The sequence below is a fragment of the Hemicordylus capensis genome, chromosome 4 (assembly GCF_027244095.1).
Source record: "Hemicordylus capensis ecotype Gifberg chromosome 4, rHemCap1.1.pri, whole genome shotgun sequence".
Classification (NCBI taxonomy): Eukaryota; Metazoa; Chordata; class Lepidosauria; order Squamata; family Cordylidae; genus Hemicordylus; species Hemicordylus capensis.
In genome coordinates, this window is record NC_069660.1 from 240,962,414 (window position 1) to 240,970,008 (window position 7,595).

The following is a 7,595-nucleotide window of genomic DNA, read 5'->3' on the forward strand; positions in this document are numbered from 1 at the left end:
CCCCCCAATCATTATCAGACACATATATTTGTTATACTGGAACATTCACTCATAGCTGATTTGTGAGAATTGTTCTCCAAATGGCATGGAGAACATGAATTGAAAGAAATGTTTCTCCCTCTTTCACAACACTTGGAACAGGAGGTTCTTCCAATAAAACTTATTGGCAAGAGATTTAGAACAGACAAAAAACCAAAAAACCTTTTTTCACACAGGGCATACTTTATCGATGGGTTTTGATGCCACAAGACGTGGTTATGGTCACCAGCTTAGATGGCCTGAAAAGGGGATTAGGCAAATTCATGGAGGACAAGTCTGAAAATGGCTACAGGTCTTGATGACTATATGCTACCTCCAGGTTCACAGGCAGAAAGCCTCTCAGTTAGAGATGTGCAAACAGGTTCAACGCAGAACATGCCTGATGCCGAACTGGTTCAGTTCAATGCTTTGGAGTTGAACTGAACCACCCCGTTTGGTCCACCCCCCACCCCGCACAGCCTGTTCGGGGTGTGTGTGTTTGTGAATAATAATAATAATTATAATTATTATTATTATTATTATTATTAACTTACACGCACCAGGAGAGTTCTCGGATGCAGAGGGGGTGGGGGGTCTGCAGAGGTTCCCCCTCCCCCTGCCGGCCTCCCATCCATCCAAAACTGGCCTGTTCAGCCATTCTTTGGCCCATTCAGGCCTTTCCCCCACCAGCATGGTGGCCATTTTGGAGTCTGCCACGCCTGTGCAATGGGCCTCTGTGTGGCCTGGCATGACCCAGGCCACACAAAGGTCCATTGTACAGGCGCATCGGCCTCCAAAATGGACACCTCACTGGGGGGGGGAGGCCAGAATGGGACAAAGAATGGCTGAACGGGCCAGTTTTGAATGGATGGGAGGTCGGCGGAGGAGGGGGAACCTCTGCGGACCCCCTGTCCCCTCTAAGACCCCCCCGAGGGGGTAAGTTGTTTTTTTTTTTTAATGAAAATTCTTTTTAAAGCTCACAAATCCCACCCCCCAGATTGGACTGAACCGATGGGCGGATTCTGAAGGGGGCTGGCTCGAACTGGCCTGGACTGGTTCAGACTTGAACCGAGCCAGATGGTTCCATACACACCTACTCTCAGTACCAGGAGAGCAAAAGCTGGAGATGGGGCGGGCATGCCATCTTCCCTTGCTTGCTTCCCAGAAGCATCAGGTTGGTTGCTTCTTGACTACACAGAATGCTGGATGACACAGGCCTTGGGTCATCTGATTCAGCAGGGCTCATAACATTAAACAAATCTGCTATTGACTTTAGTGCAGAATGTATAGGCTTGTGCTTTAATTTTAAACATCCTTTTAGTCATGCTCTGAAGTATTTATTAGGGTAATCCTCAACCTTATTGCATTCTCCTGGATTACCCTATTTACGCAAGTTTTCTAAATCCATAATAAGAGTATAGATTTTCACAACTCCTAATTATTTACAAAACCTTTGAAGGAAAGAGGAGGGAGACTGAATAATAGTTGCTATTTTAGAGTGTATAAACAGACTGAGGATTCTTATTTTGGAACACATATTCTGCATTTAGGCTCTTGTGCAAAACAATATGCATGATGGTAGTTCAGTAATGCTTCAGCAGAGCAACACATGTATATTTCCAGTTCCAGGATACATGTAAGGATATGTACAAGTCTGTGAAGTAGGACATGATTGAAATTGTAGCTGCAGATATTGAACCCTTCTCTAACTTAACATTACAGCAGTTAATTACAGCGGTATGACTGTCCAGGAGTTTCAGACACATCTGAATACTATTATTTGTTTATATTTCTAAACCAAGGTGGTATACACAACCTAAAACAATAAATAAAACTCAATAAATGTTCCTGGATAACTACCAGTCTGGCTTTTCACCTGGGGACAGCATTGCAGATGCATTTGTAACCTTGGTCAACCTTTATCAAGTAGTGTTGTGAACTACACCTGATTTTGCACTCTGTACATGCTCAGAGGGAAAGAGGCAAAGTCACATCATACACAAAATGAATTGGTTCTTGGAGATGGTGACCATGTAGGATCTGGGCGCTCAAACAGAGACAGAGAGAGACATACTCAGAATGTTCAGTGGGCTTTATTATAGAAAGTTGCTCATCAGGATTAAATAATCCACATTAAAAACATGTTTCCGATTCAAAGTGTAGTGTAATGTGCCTAACTAACATATGTGTGTGCAATCAGTAATTACAGCTATCTAATAATCTAACAAATCCTAATAAAACATTTAGAGAGAAGCAGAGGAAGAAGGAAGAAGGGAGGGCTTAGGAGAGGAATGGCAGTGATTATTAAGGAAGAAGGAAGAGGGATCCAAGGCTTGTGGAGCAGCATATTACCAGGGTCAGAGGCTTGAGAGCGATGGGGCTTTCAGCTGAAGGAGAGAGGCTATAGCTGGGAACAGCTTCTTGGGAGCGATGCAATCTTCTAGCAGTCAAGTAGGCTGGTCAAGCAGGCAGTTTGCTCAGAGTGAGGCAGAGAGTGAGAGTACCATGGCTGGGGAAGTCTTGACTTCTCACTGCGCAGCAGAAGTCACAGACAGTTCCTGTCCATGGACAGAGTTCCTGCTTGTTGCCCCGCGGCTTTGGCAGCAAATTCTGAGATGGCTCTTGAGCAAGTATGCTTGTTAGGCAAGATTGCCAGCTCTCTGTTTGGCTTGCTCCATTTTTGTAGTTGCTTCTCCCTTTGATCTCCATAGAGTCTATTCAGAATATCCGCACCCTTCCTGGGTCCTCAAAAAGGTGACAGTCTGTTGTTTCCTTCTGGATATTGTCTTTTTAATTATTCAGGATATTCGCTCAGGGAGATTTTAATCCCATCTTCTGTTATCTGTTATCTTGGGGAGGGGATGTTCTATTTTCCCCAAAGCAAATCTGCATCTCTGAGTTGCAAATCGGCATCTTCTCGTCCCCAGATTTGGGGCCTCGTCCCAGGAAGTGTTAAAAGGTGTTAGTAGAAAGGACTAAATCTACAGGTGTTTTCCTAGAGTGGAGTTTCTATAGACAGCAACTGAGTATCCCCTTTGGGCATAGCAGAGCAATCATTGACAAGGATTAACATAGACTTCCTGTAACAGAAAAAGGGGGGATCAGCCTCTGGCCTCTTCCACAGACATTATCTGATAGTGAGTTACATTTTAGCATATTGATAGCTCAGGCCTAGCCCTTGTGTATCTGTGAGTGCCCAGCCCCATTTCACAATACAATGCTGGATTGCCTCTTCCTTCACAGAGCAGTTAGCTGAGGCAGGCATGAGACCTGGGTGTCAGTTCACCTTGAGTTCAGGCATTTAATTGAACTTAATAAAATGGAATCAGACACAGGCCTGAATCTTACACAATTCTGGGTTGGTATTCTGGGTTTAATGTTGGGGGGGGGGAGTCCCAACAGTAGAGATCAATGAGTCATGGCATCCTGTAGATCTTGTTAGGTCTTCTGTAGAAGTTAATACCATTTATCATGCCCTGTTGTTGATGTAACTGTGTGGCCTTGTGGGGGTTCATGGGGTCACTTTTTAATAATTTTATTCCTGGTACAGAAGTTCCAGTAAATGGTGGTAATTAAAACTTGACTCCTTCCTCACCCAAGCATTTTTCTGTTTCTCAGGAGACCATCCTACCCTGTCTTATGAGGTCCCTGGAAATGGTTTCACACACTTCAGCTGCAACCGATTATCATATTTGCTTGAAGCCATCAGTTATTTAGCTTCCCGACAAGATGTAGCAATCAACCATCCATCATAATTTAGTACTAATGAATACCTTCTCAGTAATCAAAGGCAAAACTCACTGTCCAAACTGCATAATAATGAAACCAAGTGGCTGAATAACTATAAGAATGAGGGTCTTTTAATAGTAGTTAAATATGATAAGAAAGATGTGGTCAATAATGTAAAATTCAATAAAGCAGTCCCAAAAAGTTGTAGGATTTCTATGCTTTTTGTGCTCTTCATTTTCTCTTCAGCTCTGCAAATTGAAGATGATGTGTAAATGCTATGGAAGACATTCTCTTCATAAACAACGGCTGAAGTTGTTGGCTGTTGAACTGAAACCGGCTCATTTTTGTGAATTTCCCAAAATGAGTGGAAGGAACACAGTAAGCCATGTTTTGCTCTGTTTCAAAATCATGGCTTTAGATATCAAGGTAATTGATCTTTCTCACCAATGCAGAAGAGCTTCAGTTACTATTTTAGATACATTCAAAAACTACTGCCCATTTACTCTGGAGGGTATTTTTCAAAAACCTCTACGAAAGGAGGAAGTTCTATTCCTCATAATCTTCTAATGTGTCTTTTATTGATGCTGGATGAATTGCTTCTCCCAGGATCAAGAAGTGGATTGCAGTGGCAGTCCTGCTAGCTAAAAGAAATCTTTTGAGGAAGTAGAAGTCTGCCAAGTCCTCTCACTGACAGATTAGCTTTCTGAACTCCCTCTGACACTGCACTAATGAACACAATGGCCCTGTTCATACAGAATGGGAAACCGGACGTCCCTTCACCTCTGGTTCCCAAACTTGCATGTCTGATCCAGGGAATTACAGCTTTTTAAAAAAATTGGACACCTAGTTTCCTTCCCCAAACTGTGTTTTGTCACCTTCGGTTCTCTCAAAGTTTCATTTGCTTGGCCTTTGATTTGCCTGTGCCAGCATTACATGTGAATGCTGGCACGGAGTTTCACCACTCTAAAACTGAAGGGAGGAAGCTCCTCCCTCACTCCACCTCCTATTGGCTGTGCAGCCTGTCCTTCACGAAAGAAGAAAGCCTGCACAGCCAGCTGCTCAGCTTCTCTGCAGTCTCATTCAATTAACTAATCTTACTCACTATGGCTGCATTTACATGTAACAGGGAACCAGAGTTGCAGGGACTGGAGGTTTCCTCATCATTACATCTGAATACAAACAACTCCTGACCCATGCCTTTCACGACCCAAGGTTGTGCAACAAAAACTCCAATTTGAACCCTTGGTTTGTAGTGAGTTTTGCAGCTCAAAACTGAGGGTCAATGGAGCCTTTGTAGCATCTGAATGCAGTACTGGAGGCTGCATTCAATCAAACAGGAGTTGAGGAAGGAAGCTCCTCCCCCTTTCCCTCTGTGAGTGGCTGTGTGGGCTGCACTTCAAGAAAGAAGGAAGCCCGCACAGCAAGTCATCCCCTTGCTGACTGCAGAGAGGATGCTCTCTCTGTTTTCTGAATACAGACAGGAGATTGGACCCACGGTTCCGCGTGACATGCAAATGTGGCCTTCCACAACAGAGCTGGCCAGGCACTAGGTAAAAGTCAGGGTCCTTTGCTTGTCAGAGAGTTGGGTTTCTCTCTTCACTCAAGCATCATCGCCATCTTGAGGAAGGGAAATTCTTCTCCCAACCTAATTCTACCTTAATCCTGGACTCTCCCTTTTATAGTCTAAAAGTCCAAACAACATATAGGTATGCTCTTCTGATTGGTTCACAATTGCATCCAAAACATGTTTTCAAGTTCAGAAGTTGTTTTTGTTCAAAGGTCACTTGTTTGCCACATTCAAATGTTCAAAACATGTTTTACTTCTATTATCTGTGTTATACTGTGTGGTCCACCTAAACTCTCCTGTTCCTTATCTCCTCTTAAGATACATATGGCCTTACAAAAAAGCATATTAATTTTAACTGTTTCACAAGGATATAACTGGAGATAACAAACAGTCCATGCACATGTACAGAAGTGTTTTAACAATGGGCTCCACACATGTGCAGAGGCCCAAAATGGGCCAAAGAAGGCCCAAATCAGGCCTGAACCAGCCCGGGACATTCAGGGGGAAGCCAGGGGAGGTCAGGGGAGCCACTACCAGCCCGCGACTGCTGCAGCCACCACCAGTGCCACTAGTGCTATCTGTAAGTACCTTGCCTAACTCTCTGCTACACTTAGAGAAGCACCTCACTCTTGCTGCCCCTTTATTAGTAAGGAGAATCCTTGATGGATTCTCCTTTGCCGGTAGGGCTTTGCCTGAGCTGGCCTGATCCATTCTGCTCGACCCCCCGAACCCAGTTTAGTTCGAGGTCAATCCTTTGAACCTAAATGTTTCAAGTGCAAACGAGCTTGATTTCAAGCCAGTTCACACAGCCCTACTCGCTTCAGCATACAATAAACTATAACAGTTTTCAAAGCTAAGAATATATATATATTAAAGCAATTTCCCACCGGCATATAATGTTTAAAGCATTAGCTTCAGCAAGTTTTATTCTCCATGGGAATTTTATTGTTATAACAATATGTGCTTCTCCTGTCCCACTTTAGTACTTGTGATAGGTTTTTTAATGGGGATTTCCTGTTCTTTGGTCACTGGAGCAAGACCATAGCTACTGGTCATTACTTAGGGACTTGACATTGGGCAACAGTTCCTATTGCTGTGTGTGTGTGTGTGTGTGTGTGTGTGTGTGTGTTTAGATTGTAGCCTTTGGGGACAAAGAACCATTATTTTTCATTTCTTCTGTTGTGTAAGCACTTTGAGAAGGAGGGTTGTTTTTTTTAATTTAGAAGTGGTAATAATGAATAATAGTAACATAAAACCAAAATATAGAAAAATAGGAAGATGTCTGCTTGTATGTGTAACCAGTGTGCTCCATTTGCAGCTTAATATTTCTTCCCCCGCTGTGGATCATGATTGTGCTGTTATGCTACCTATTTTGTCCTTTTAGGAGCATGACTTTTCATAGCTTCTTTAGGTTCAGCCTCATCTTTTCCTACTCTTTCTCTGAATTACAGATGGGATTGGAACCCTATTTTTACTTTGTATAGATTTATAGTTTTTTTTATTTGTTTTATTTGTTATATGTACATAAGTTATATAAGCATTGGGCATTTTAAAAAACATCATAAAGCTTGAATATAGCCTGCCATCCCTTCTCCTTGTTGGAGATGCAGCTCCTGATGGCATTGCTGGTACTCCATCAGCACGATGAGGCGGGGGGCGGGCTTGTGCCCCCATCACATGAGGCAGGCACGGGCCATCTTGCCTCCCCTCCATGTGACAGGGGTTGACCAATGAGGGGAGGAGGCAGGCCAATTGGATCCTGGCTGCCTCCATTCCAAGCAGTTGCTCCACAGCTTGGCACCCACCCACCCTGTATTCAGTGAGGGATAGCTGGTTGCCTGCAGGGGCCGGTCATGCTGGATTGGCACTAGGCATGGCCTTTTTTCACCTACTTCTGACTGAATCCTTCGGGTTTGGGTCATAGGTAGGCATTGAAAAAAATGGTCAGTTGGCAGGAGAGTGCAGGTGTTGGGTATGTCGTTTGATTAACGATGTTTAGCTGGAGGGCCATTTGGGGTGAGGGAGGCCAAGGAACAACCCTTCAGGGTTTTGTTGGCCTGGAGGGTTGAGAATGGCCTCAGCTCAGGGGTCTGTGTGGCTCGACTCACCAGCTCAGAGTTGGGCGGCTGAGTTGGGGGTGGGTCGGGTTGCCCCCCCTCAGCAGGAGAAAGCCTCATGGTGAGAGGAAGTCAGGACCTGGTGCCTGACTGAATCAGTACCCAGCCCTTCGCCTGTGTGTGCAATCAGTATCGAGCGTACTGTATGATGTATAGCCAGCATA

At 44.1% G+C, this 7,595-nt stretch overlaps 1 long non-coding RNA gene across 1 annotated transcript in view; it reads left to right on the top strand.

Annotated features, from left to right (window-relative positions):
• Positions 1-3,813, top strand: part of LOC128323110 (uncharacterized) — a 54,576-nt gene extending 50,763 nt beyond the window's left edge. The window contains exon 4 of the long non-coding RNA XR_008306173.1: positions 3,637-3,813. This is a non-coding gene — a long non-coding RNA (uncharacterized LOC128323110). The remainder of the gene's footprint in view (positions 1-3,636) is intronic.
• Positions 3,814-7,595: the final 3,782 nt, after the last annotated feature.